The sequence below is a fragment of the Lissotriton helveticus genome, chromosome 11, assembly GCF_964261635.1.
Source record: "Lissotriton helveticus chromosome 11, aLisHel1.1, whole genome shotgun sequence".
In the NCBI taxonomy this organism is placed as follows: domain Eukaryota; kingdom Metazoa; phylum Chordata; class Amphibia; order Caudata; family Salamandridae; genus Lissotriton; species Lissotriton helveticus.
In genome coordinates this window covers 530,305,467-530,318,891 of record NC_136072.1, presented here as the reverse complement: position 1 = coordinate 530,318,891, position 13,425 = coordinate 530,305,467, and the positions used below count along the sequence as shown (strand labels likewise).

Sequence of the window (13,425 nt, the reverse complement as noted above, 5' to 3'; positions counted from 1 at the left end):
ACACTTATGAGTGTCAAACATTCCTCGGTCAGAGAAACAATTTTGTCTAATATGATCAATCCTGACAACTTTGTAGGTATAAGTTATAATTGAGAAACGTGCAGTTATGAATGTGTACCACATGTAATGTTCAGTATTTTTGGGATAGGAATTTACCTTGCTTGATGTACAGTAGTGTTCCTCTGCCAAGCTGTGTGTATCTGGTTTCCTGTTTTTTTTTATTTAGGCCCTACCCTCAGACTAATATAGTGTGTTTGCAGAGTCTTAGCCCTGTCTCTTGACCTGGATGAGGTTGTGGACCTGTCCTCATTGTACTGACCGTGGACTACTGCCCGTCATGGGTTTAGTACATCGAGAGGTGTAAGGAGCGTGTCATGTTTTGTGAATCTATAGTTGTGCTGACCATTACCTTTTTATCTGTGTCACATCAAGTAGAGGCTGACTGGTGCACTCATGTAAAGTTCTGTTTCTATGCTCTAACCCTGATTTTAAGGTTATGTGATGCCTGTTTGGGTATGTAGCCCGTATGGTACATGCATGTGTGTATGAGTGAATCAGAGTAATGGAGGCCTGTGCGCAGGGCCAGACTGGGAACCACAACCGGCCCTGGCAAAGTGCCGCCGAGCTCTTTGCCGGGGGCCGGTTTTCGGCCGATTTTGTTACAGGGCCGACTTTGCAGCTATGCTGCAAAACCGGCCCTGTAACAAAAATGGCCCCCAGGGGCCCAAAACCAGCCCCCACCCGTGCAGCACGCCGGGGTATTGCCCGGTGCCCGCTATGGCCACTCCGGCCGTGCCTGGGCGTTACATTTTGGAAGTTCTCATGTCTGGCACTGTGAACAAGGTGGAGGTGCAGTTGTTTTCCCAGAGTGTGTAACTGTATTGCTGACATACCTGAAGCTGGAGGCAAGAGACCTTGGCAGTGAATTGGGGAAAGAGGAGACAAGGTTCCTTGAGAAATTTGGTTAAGCCTTTGATGAGATTTGTTACTGGCTTTACCTCCTGGAAGTTGTTTAAAAAACGATTTTCACTTTCTGTGTTTACTGTCTATGCCTGTGGTTGTTACAGTTAAAAATTGTAGTTTTAGTCTGCCTGTAATTGCATATTTTATCACCTGTGTTGTGTTTTAAATTTGTGGTTTTCCCTGCCCATGATTGCCTCCATTTAGTGTGATTAATTGTGGGATTTTCTGTCCAACCTCTGTAGTTTGTCCCTCTCATTCCTTGGTGACAAATCTATTTTCCCTCCAAATGTCTAAACTCTCCCCTCTGACTCCTTCCCTCCAAAACTCCTTTTTACTCATCCAAAAGCCTCTTCCTACTGCTAAGACCTTAAAAAAAAAATCCTTCACTCTTTTATCCCTCCACTATCCTTTGCAATCAAAATTAACAGACTAACATGTTCACTTCTCAAATTCCATATTCCATATTCAACTATACTAATATACCGCCCAAATAACTGAATAACATATCTTCTACTCAAATTACTTCATATTTATACTATACTAATTTTCAACACTAATCCTTTATGGGTTCCGGAGTGGCGTGCTACTCGCCAGAAAAGCGCTTCAACACCCATCAGGGGTAACAAATGCTATATGAATGCAAATCTTTCTTCCCCTTTTATCCATACGCTATCCTTCTCACTCCAAGTAACAGACTAATATCCACCACTGAAATTACCTCATATTTCACCATAATAATTCACCACTAATCCTTTATAGGCTTCCTGAATAGCATGCGTCAACAAGCGAGCGATAAATAAATACAAACTTCTGTCCTCCTCTATCCTTCTGCTATCATTCCAAATCCAAATAACTGACTAACCTATCCACCACTTAAAATGTACTTGCATGTTTCACTATACTAATTCAACACTAATCCTCTATGGGTCCCGGAGTAGCGTGCTACCCGCCGAAAAATCGCTTCGACGCTTCGTCAGGGGTAGGAAGCGCTATATAAATGCAATTACAATACAATAGCATGAAAGTGTAGCAAGTGAGCCTGATCAGTGCAAAAGGGGTCTTTGGGAGGCTTTGCTACCCCAAGAAGCTCTTGAAAGTTGAATGATAATAAATAAAGAATTTTGGCTACGTGATGCAAATGTTATCAATGCACTCCCCCAATGGTATGTGCTCTTTTAGCTTCTGCATTAACATCTCCTTCCTCCAACAACAGCACCACCAATCCTTGTGAAAGACGTGTAACTCGGATGTATTTATCACATTGCACCGATTTAGCACAGCAAAGAATTAAGCAGAAAGCATTAATCTTTGACCTAAAATGGGAGAGAAAAAGAGAGAACCACGTAGTGGCTGAATTGCACAAGATGAAGCCAGGGAATGTTGCACCATCCCTGCATTGGATGACAGTGTATCATCCAATGCAATTTCTTTTTGCATATTACCTCCTTTTCCTTCATCATCAAATGAGAGCGCCTTGAAAGACATCAGTTCAAGGTGTGTGTTGCACAAAAGCAAAGGACTATAATGTTACTCCATCTATAGTAATACTCTAGCCACGCACAGAGAGCAAAAGACAGAGCAGTGGGGATGTGGACACGAATGTTTCAAAGTTCATGATAAGAATCTATCACACAAGCGTGGTCTCATTGGGCACACATTAAAACCATTTGTTCTGCATTGTTTGTTTTTAAAGTGCCGAAGTGTTGCAGGCACGAAATGCAGTATGTCTAAAAACTGGCCTTCACTAGTAGTAAACCTTCCCTCCGCCCACCTCTTCTCATTTTCCTAGCCATCAGAGGAAACGCCCCATGCCCTGTAAGGCCCTGACTACCATTTGGTAGATGCAGTGGTGGCTGGCAGGGAATGGGGTGGTGAGGCTGTAGCTGGCAGGGAATGGTTAGTGGGGCTGGGGGGGGAGATTTAAAAAAAAAAAAAGAATAAAAACCACTTATATTTTTAGGCCTGCTGTCCTTGCTACTCTTGTGGCGAATCCCGGTACCAGGAAGCACCCATGTTACCCTAAGCCAAACACAACGCTGCAATGAAGCATTGTGATTGGTTCCCCTAAGCCAATCACAATGCTGCAATGCAGCGTTGTGACTGATCTGAGTTCTGAAGTTCGGCACTCAGACGGGGACAGGGAGCCTGTGCAGGTTCCCCACCAGGCTGTGAATTACAGCCTGGTAGGAAAAAAGCATAGTGCGCATGACTGTTTGGTGGGGCCAAGACAGCTGGCCAAACGGTCATGCGCACTTAAAGTGTGAACACCACTCCTCCCCTTCCCAGCCCCGTAGCAAAGAAAAATAAAATGATAATAACAAGGTTATTATCAATTTATTTTAATGTTTTCTCCTCTCAGAGCAGTGGGGCGATGCTCCGCCACTTTAGAAGAGGTGCCGCCTCTGCATAGATGTGGGAGGGAGTGAAGGGTGGGACTGCAGTCTCTGTTGTTCAAGGTGACGGGGACCCCCGCTGGTGAGCCTAACCTTTTGTCTTTCCCCTGACCACTCTTCTCTGTGGCTGATGAGCGCCAGGAAAGAAGGTTCACATCTCTGTGCCAATGTTGTGATTACTTCAGACTGAAAAATAACTTGCTTGACTGTATAAAAGTAGGATTCACTCACTCCCTTGTTGGTCCAGTTCCAAGTTGTTCATCACTAAGAAAGGGAGTGCTCGGCAGAACACTGAAGGGACTGCTGTGCAACCACAGCTGATGTCTGCCTGGCAGCCAGCTTCCAAGATGTGAGGAGAAATCACCTGAGTTTCCTCCTTGCCGCAAAAGCTGAGAGGCTGTCCTGCATGCTGATAGAGGGAAGTAGCATGCAGGGGCTGCAGGAGAAGTGACTGACTGTCCAGGAGAAGCGAGGTGCAACGTGCCCCAGTGTGGCGGAGAGTGTTATGTGCACAACGCAAGGCACTTCTGTGTTGTGTATTAACTATCAGTGCATGTACTCAGAGAATTGCAGAAACCTCCCTGAAGGGGCACTTTAAGCAAGGCTACCTCCTATCTCAGCCTCGCTCTCCCGATACCAATTGATGGAGAATTGATGGAGAAATGTGACATTTAGCGTCAACCTGGGACGTGCTGTTAGGCGCACTGCAAGCAGCAGGTGGGTTCAGTAAATACGGGAGCACAACTGAGACTCTTGTCCAGGATGCTTCCGTTTATTGTCATCAAGCTACTTCCTGTCTGCATTGCATTTTATATTTCGAAACTCCCACTGAGAAGCAGCACCATTTTCTCAGAACGTGAGGCCTGATTACCAAAGTACAGGAAGCTAGTGCGCATTTCACATTTGCCCTTTGGGTGGATTACATGCTGATCGTATCAAAAACGTGTGATCTGCACTAACTAAAATACATACTGTTAGCTCCGAATTTCTCTGAGTTGTTTCCTGAGCTGAATTCACCTCAGCTCAGAAGCATAGAGGGGCAATCAATACTTTTTCTGAGCTGCACTCTTAGCAGTTCATTATGAATTACAGAATGACATTTTAGAAAGAGGTTTTAGATTAGTGACTTTAGGAGTTTTGCATTATTTTAAAGTGTCACTTATTTCCAGTTGAATGTCTCTCATAAGTGCATGGAAACTATGCAAATGTCACACATAACCAATCTGAAAACGTGGGGCCCCATTCACAAAAGTAATTGAGACAAAATCCTAACTTTAACTTTACTACTACTAAATGCCTTTTGTGAATACCGAAAGTCGTAAAGTTAGGATTTTGTCTCAGATTACTTTTGTGAATTGGTCGCTTGGCAGCTATGTGTGTACCATGCTGCTGACGGGCCCCAGTACCTCCAGTGCGAATCCTGGAGGGAATAGTGAAGTTGCAGCACAACCTGAGCCTTGGTGCTCGACATTTAAACCTGCGGTGTCGACTCGGCCACTGAGACGGATCTCTGAAGTTGTGGCTAGCTTTGAGTCACTGAGTGAAGCTGTGGCAACATTGTAAAATTGCACCGTAGCCTGGAGCCAATGTAAATGCACCCCGTGTCAGCTACACTGAGAGCCGCAGGGCGACATGAGACCTTAGCGGGCCTTAAGCTATGGTCCACCTTGCAACCAGCAAGGCCTCACATTCTGCTCTAGCTCAGCCGCGTGTGGTTAGGTTACACCTGGACAGACTGAGTTTGGCTGCACCGAGCACCCACAGGACCAACAGTGAGAAAGAAGATCAAGCTCTCTTGTGAGGAGCCCTCTTCAACCACGTGCGCACTGCCAATATTCGGCCGAGAGGAAGTGCACGTTATGTTATGTAATGAATGTGGTATCCGTCCCCAGAGAAACAGCAGTGTAAAGTTCCTCATTTTTTCACACGTCATCTCTTCACTGCAGCTCTTTTAAATGACAACATGCGGAGTAGGTGAAATTATTTTCTTTTGTCCCTCACTACTATTTTGTATCCGTGTTTTCCTGCGTCATTGGTGATTCTTTACCAAAGCATGAGTGTTCACGATTCACCAAAAGTGCTAGCGTAACCATCCACTTATTATCTCCTATGTGGTAATGTACAAGATGGGTGTTGCAAGTTATGAATTATGTTTTAAAGAAGGCCGGAGGTCAGCTGGGGACTGACTATGGAGAGGAGACAAAACAAAGGCACATTACCCTGTTTTCGAAAAATGTGGACGTTCAGAGCCCAATATGTTCAAGCCACACATGCTAGAATTCAAACCACTAACTACAGTGACAGTACCAAAACCGTTACTCAGGCCCACTATTGGAACTTGTAAAAGCAATAATAAATTATTCAAATGAGATTCTTAAGGAGCAGATCAGAAAGGTCCTTGACTGCCAGGTAATACTACATCTTATATGACACCTTCAGCCATACCTGAAGTTTTAACTAAAAGCATCCTGGGATTTGTAGTAATATGAGTATACGCTTTAACAAGCCTGCAAGCAGAATTTAGAATGAATAAAGGTGTCACGAATGGCATGGGGATGCTTAGCAACTGTGATGCTCATTTCAGGTCTTATATACTCATGAAGGAGAAAAAGAGCTCCCATATTTTGTTATGCACCTGAAAATATAAGAGTGATAAAACAAATTAAACAATCAAACGCTTAGTAATATGTTAAAATTGTGAATATAGTTCATATTTTGGTTATGACATGTTCTTAATCTGTTTATATATAAGTGCACAGTGTTTTTCTTAACAACTCTTTTTATTGATTGACCGCACACAAACGCAGCACTCCGTACCCCGAAGGAACTGCAGTAGATATAACATAGAATGGTCAGCGATCCAAATAACATTTCATGACATAACCCCGAACCCCCCACTCACCAACCCCCCCTTGTGGCCTACACCCCCCCAACCCGGACGCCCCCCCCCCACCACAATGTCTCGTTATTCCTGTAGAAAGATTTGCATACATATAACCGTGTGTACAATATTGCCCCCCACCCCTTTCACCCTGGTCCCCCTGTGTCTCTTATCTGTGCAGGAGGTTCCAGCCATATTCCCCTATAGTCCGCCCATCGTTTCCATATTTTGTAATGTTTCCTAGGGCAACCCCTGGCTTCGAAGATCGGCCGCTCTAGCCCCATACAAAAATCAAGGCCCTTCTTCCATACTACTACTTTGGGAGCCCGAGGGTCCTTCCAAGCCTGTGCCACATCCCTCTTTGCAACTGTAAGACCCAGTAAGAGTAGGTGCCTCTTATATACATTGCCACCCACGCCCTCCAGGACGTGAAGGAGCCCAAGTTTAGAGGAACGAGGCAGATCCCAGCCCAGCACCTCAGACAAGCTGTCCCACACCCCGGTCTAAAATCCAGCCAAACCACCACAGCTCCACACTGTATGGAGGTAAGTGCCCACCTCATGACCACATCTCAGACATGCAGGGAATTCAATCAGACCCGCTCGCCACAGTCTCTCTCTGGTGTAGTACGCCCTATGCAGGTACTTAAACTGGATAAAGCGCAAGCGCATGGCTATAGCTGCTCCCCTAGGGGCCTCAAGGGCTTCTCGCCAATCTTCCTCCTCTAGGTCCCCCACATCCCTCACCCAAGAGTCCAGCAGAGACTGGAGAGAGAAGGAGCAATGCGTGACCAGCGTTTGGTAGATGCGGGAGATTTATTTCTCTGCCAGATCTCCCATGAACACCTTTGCCTCAATCGGGCTAAACTCGGGCAAGGAGTCTAGTGCCTCCAGTGTGGGTGCCAGGGCATGGCGGAACTGCAAGTACTTAAAGAACTGCTATATTCTTCACTGAGCTCCTGAAAGGATTTAAGGGTCGTGCCCCTCAGGACATGTCCGAGCGTGGAGATTCCTATAGAATCCCAGCCTCGGAATCCCGGCAGTGACGCCAGCGCCGGCAGCCGCCCATTGTGCCAGAGCGGGGTCTCTTCCGTAAGCCTACCCCACCAGCCCATACGACGCAGCGCTTGTCTCCAAACTTGGAAAACCACCTGGGTAGCCCTGGGCAACCCCTTCCTCAACCGCACCGAGTATAAAATCGTATGTAGCGTATCCGGGTCCATCAAATATCTCTCGAGGGCGTATGCTGGGTCCCCCCTGTCTCCATACCACCATTCATTCAAGACAAGAAGGTGGGATGCCTGGTAGTAGGACAGAATATCCGACATCGCCAGCCCCCCACAGTACGTAGACAAATAGCAGGTGCGCAGGGCCACTCGCACCGTTCCCCCCCACAGGAACCGACCCAATGCCGAATTGATTTGCCGAAACCATGATGGCGAAATCGAATACGGATAATTCTGTAGCTGGTATAGAAGGCGCGGAAGGGCAACCATCTTAAAGATAGCCGATCTGCCATAGAGGTTGAGGGTCATGTGAGACCGGGACTTCATTTCCGTCTGAACCCGGTCCCAGACCGGCACTATGTTGCGTGCCCAAGCAATAGCGGGCGTAACAGTCAAAAACACCCCCAAGTACTTAAGGACTCCTGTCGCTACCCGCAGTGTTGACGCCCATGGTCCTATCCCACCATGGTTGCCTAGCACCCATAGGGTAGACTTACGCGGATTCAGATACAATCCCGACACCTCACCGAATATCCTCATGATTTCCATGACTTTGGGCCCCGTTCTATTTACCTCCGTGAGGAAGAACAGGACATCGTCAGCATACAATGTGATCCTGTCCGACGGACCCGCCTCCCACTCGAATCCCCGCAGTTGTGCGTCAATCCTGACCACCGCCGCCAGCGGCTCCATAGCAAGAGCGAACAGGTACGGCGAGAGGGGGCACCCCTGCCGGGTGCCTCGCCCAATGGGGAAGGCCGCTGATGACGCACCTGCTACCCTCACCGAAGCCGTCAAATCTGTATACAGCAACTTCAGATATGACATAAAATGCGCCCCAAAGTTAAGGCGCGGGAGTAGTGCAAAGAGGTAGACCCAACTCAGGGAGTCAAAGGCCCTGTCTATGTCTGCTAGTAACAGCGCCGCCTGGACCCCAGTTTTCCCAATCGCCTTAACTGCTACATGCGCGCGTCTGATGTTATGTCTCGTCGCTCTACCGGGCATAAACCCGGCTTGATCCGGGTGGATCAGCTCCGTGATATAGGGGAGAAGCCGGTTCACAAGCGCCTTGCCCAGTATCTTGGCCTCGACGTTTAGAAGGGAGATCGGCCGATAAGACTCGTGCTTATCTGGGAGTCGTCCATGCTTACCAAATACAACAATTTCAGCATGTCGCCAGTCCGCCGGCAGGCGTCCATTTTCTCTCGCCGCCTCCAGACCTGCCTTGTAATGTGACCCTAATTGAAGATGTTATTTCTTAAAAAACTCGCTCGGAAACCCATTGGGCCCAGGGGCCTTACCAGTGTTAAGCTCCCCCAGGGCCGTGCCCAATTCCTCGGCCGATAACTGAATCTCTAGTCGTTCTCGCACGTCCTCTGGGAGTGCACACGGTGGGAGGTCCGAAACAAACTTATCAATGTCCAGCGCTGAGAGACACTCCTGCAGAGCATATTGGGCCGTGTAGTACTGGGCGAAGCTGTCCGCCAGTACCTTCGGGGCCGAAATCGAGGCCCCAGCGTCGTCTCTGAGGCCCGGCAGTGCCTGCGCCCGAAACGTATTTTGGCAGAGTCTATGTAGCATGGTACTTGATTTGTCCCCCCATTGATAAATCCTGCTCCGGGTCGCCAGCCATATTTGCCGAGCCTCATCAAGCAGCAGGGACGCATAGGACTGCTGCGCCAGGAGTAACTGTCCCACTTGCCTACCATCCCGTGCAATACCGCACTGAGTCTCCAGCAATTCCATCGCCGCTGCGGCCTTCACCAACTCCTCCTTGCGTTTCCGACGGGCCGCCGCACACCAGGCGATATCTACCCCACGAAGCGTGGGCTTTAGGGCTTCCCAGAGCGTCCTCACATCAGTCACCGTGCCTATATTATCCGTCCAGTAGTGAGCTATGGCCTCTCACATATGATGCTGATAGTCTTCCTGCTGCAGGTTCCATGCTGAGAGGCGCCACCGAGACGGCTGCCTCCCCCTATCTAAATTAACATCCACTGTAATCGGAGAGTGGTCTGACAGCCCCCGCGGTAAGATAGACGCCGCTTCTACCCTCCCAACAGTGGCATGAGGGACAAAGATGTAATCGAGCCTGGAAAAGTACTTATGAACTGCTGAAACGTATGTGTACTCCCGACCATGTGTATGTAGATAGCGCCACGTGTCCACCCATCCCATTCCCTGCACCATGTTTCCCAGTTTGGTGGGTGTGTCTGCAACCTGCCCATCCCCTGGTCTACAGCGGTCCAGCCGATTTTGCATAACATCATTCCAATCACCCCCTATCACTGCCATATCCTCAGGGATCTCCGCCCACACCGTATACAACTTCTCAATCAAAGACCACTGCAACGGGGCGGGGCGTACACACTCCCTATTATTAGCGCCTCCTCACCAATCATCCCTTTTATAAACACGTACTGGCCCTGTGGGTCAATCCAATGTTGCAAGTGGACATAAGACAATCTACGGTGGACCAAAATTGCTACCCCTCGAGACCCCCTTACAAACCCAGCATGATAAACCTGGTCGTAACCGTATCTCTTCAGGCTGAGTGTCTTATTGCCCGCCAGATGCGTCTCTTGCAGCAAAAGAATATCGGCTCGCTCCAGTTTCCCCAACCTCAGGACTGCACCCCTCTTGATTTTATCAAGCATCCCTCGCACATTCCAGCTCAACACTCTCATGGTAGCACTAGGTGTTCCTAGTCCAAGATTCTCAACCGCCATCTAATCGCAAGCACATCACAGGGCACAGCAATGGGCAAGGTGGGCATGTACACACCAAGAATAACAATCGAAGCGACATTGTGCAGTGCAATCCTCCCACAACCCCCATCCCGCCCCCCACCCCACCCCCCTCCCCATCCCAACTACCCCTCAACCCCCCAACTTCCCTCCTCCCCATACCTCAAAAACACTGAAGTACCTGTCGCGGAACAGGATATCGCCAACCCCCAACGGGAGGCTGGAGACAGTCTATCCCAATGGATCCCCATGAACTACCCACCTAACCCCCACCAACCCCCCTAAGAATGAACTCCTCTGAGCTCGGGGATTGTGTCCGCCTTACATGCCCCCCACCCTTACCCACATCCCATATCAGTTAAACAATTGTCATTTACACATTTCCAGCGGTAATTCCCAGGGCATCCACCAGTCGCAGCCGGAGAGTCCTTGGCCGCTCAAACGGCTTGCGCCGATCCGTGTGACAAAACTTCAATCTGTATCCCTCAAACCCTCACGGATCTGGCTTCTGATTGTCTGAGGCCTCGGACACCTCAGCTTCGGCCTCTTTGGAGGGAGAGCGTCTCTTGGGCCGGGCTCTCCAGTTGCTTCTGCTGCGCGAGCGTCTTGGGGTCCGTGGCTGCGCCGTCGTTGAGGATGAATCAGAGTCTCGAGCTGGCGGAGTGTGCACCCTAATGCGAACTGTCTCATCCGTCCAGGTGAATACTTCCTCCGGAGTATTGAAAAATTGTGTGCGAGACTGGAACACCACCCACAGGCGGGCCGGGTATAGCAAAGCATATGGGATCTTGAGGTCCCGCAGGCGCACCTTGGCTGCTGTAAATGATTGTCGTTGTTGCTGCACCAGCTTGGTATAGTCTGGGAATATCAGAATCCTCTGATTATCGTACATGAGGGGCTCCTTCACTTGTGCTTGTCGCATGATAGTGTCTCTATCGTGATAGTTGAGTAGCCTGGCTATCACCGGCCGGGGGCGAACGCCAACGGGCGGCTTCTTGGTAAGTGCCCTATGTGCCCGTTTGATTATAAAGCAGCGTGAGAGGGACTCCGGCGGGAGCCGTCCCTCCAGCCACTGGGTCAGGAATGCCTTCATATCACCCTTTTCACAGTCTTCCGGAAAGACAACGAACCGTAGGTTGTTGCGTCAAGCCCGCCCCTCAGCGTCTTCCGCCCGGAGCGCCAGGCCCTTCTGAATTCCTTCCATATTGGCCACCTTTTTCTTTAAGGTTGCTACCTCTTCCTCCACGCCCGTGAGTCTGGTCTCAGCTTCATTGATGCGGGCAACGGCATTCCAATAGGGTCTTGGCGTAGGAGAGTGACATCGGCCCCCCACCGCCCCAATCTTTGCATCTAACATGTCTCTGGACTGTGTAATGGCCGCCATGAGAGCTGCGTTGTCCGGCCCCGGCGCTGGTTGGCCTCCCGAGGCCCCGGCACCTCCACTCGGTCCCGTGAATTTGTCGATGGGCCCTTGCTTCGAGGTCCCACTGCCACTCCCGCCTCTGGTCATGGTCGATGGCTGCCGGGGTCACTATGCCAGATCCCGTTATGTGTCCCCTTGTTCGCGTTGCCGTACCCCCGGAGGGAGACCACTCGCCAATTCCTTCACTCACGCTCCAAGGCCCTGGGGGCCCCGCCAGCCACCTCTTCTGCACCCCACACTGTGTCTCCCTGCCACGGTGCGCCATGTCGATCGTCCGCCGGAGTTCTCCGCAATGCACCCCAGCTCTCCCAACGTCTCATGTAAGCTGGACTTCAACTCTGGACTCTCGCCAGGGGTCGCGCAATGGTTTTTTGGGGCCACAGTCGCATACAAACAGGGCTTAGTGCAGCGCCGCCACCGGCACCTCCTCCGCCTCCCTCGTCAGTATAGCTCCAAAGCTTGGCACCCAAGGTGGCTATTCAGGGCCCACTGGCCTCACCTCCGCTGCTGCTCGTCCGTTGGGGGTCCAGCTACTCAAGTGCCCGGTGGAAGCCTTTTCCCTCTGTGGGCAGGGCGCCCTCCCAGGCCTATGCCACGGACCGGCGCGACCGCCGAATAAGAGGCGTCCCCAACCCAATGCCGCTGCCCCCGTAGTTCAATGTGGGGTCCCCAGTTTCGGCCCACAGCTCTCCGTGCACAGTTCCACACACCCCCACAGATTCAGGGGGGGGTAGGGGAGAAAGAGGGCCAGCGCACGGCAATCCGCGCCAACAGCAGGGAAGGGCTATTCTGTCTCTCGCCACCGCCGCGGTCCAAAATGACCGCCGGGGTCCTGCCGGCCGCCCTGCTACTCCCCCCTGCTCCACCGGGCCTCCTCTCACTGTCCCTTAGTGCGGCTCACCTTCTGCCGGGCTCCTCCGTGCCCCAGCCGCACCCCTGGAAGATTGCCTCAGGGATCGCCAAAATCCAGATCCCGGCTGCCCCGTGTCGCCCAGGCCTCCACTCCGTCGTGTCTCAGGGCAGCCACTCAATCGCCGCAGCTAGGCGCACCTCGGTGTCTCACGCTGGTGATGTGCAGACTGCTTAGTCCGCTCAGAGACCGCTGTCACCGATTTGCCCACGGCACCTCCGGCCTGCCGCTGTTCACTGCTGGTCAGCCGTTTCCGCCGGGACCCGCGAAACTCGAGGTCCCCGGCGCCTTATCTCTGCCCAGGCCGCTCCGCTGCGAGACCCGGTTCCTAGCATTCCGGACCTCCGACGCAGCCCAAATTCACTCGGGGCCCGCCTGCCACCTTCCGCAGCAGGACACCTCGTCGGGACGCAGTCAGGTGAGGGAGAAGCAGGATAATTATGCGGATATCCAAACGGTGGGACTGAGCTCTTCTAAGCTGCGTCCGCCATGATGGCTACCTTGGCCACGCCCCCCACAGTGTTTTTTAGGAGCCTGCCTTCTGTGTTGCTGAATGCTAGGACTGGCAAATACTAAGGCTGACTGGTCTTGATTCCACTTCATGCCCCTTTCTTCAGATACCTCACGATTTGTATCTCTTCACCTAACTCTTGCAATTTTTTTATCCACGCTTTTTTTTCTTTGTCTCTGTTTCTTATCTTTCTCTTGCTCCTTCTTTCTCCTTTTTCTCTCAAAATGTAATGATCAAAAAGAGGTCCTTCTGGGCCAATAAACGAGAGCCAATGCCCACCAACTGCAACTACATCCACAAATTAATTTGTGGTTATTACTGAAGTACGTAGCTAGTTGTGAATAATGTGTAATTAGCAGTGCATTAAATTCC

The 13,425-nt window shown here is 50.6% G+C and overlaps 1 protein-coding gene across 3 annotated transcripts in view; it reads left to right on the top strand.

Annotated features, from left to right (window-relative positions):
- The window catches only part of LOC144790632 (uncharacterized), a 490,677-nt gene that overhangs the window by 110,137 nt on the left and 367,115 nt on the right, over positions 1–13,425 (top strand). The gene's annotated exons all lie outside the window — the stretch shown is intronic.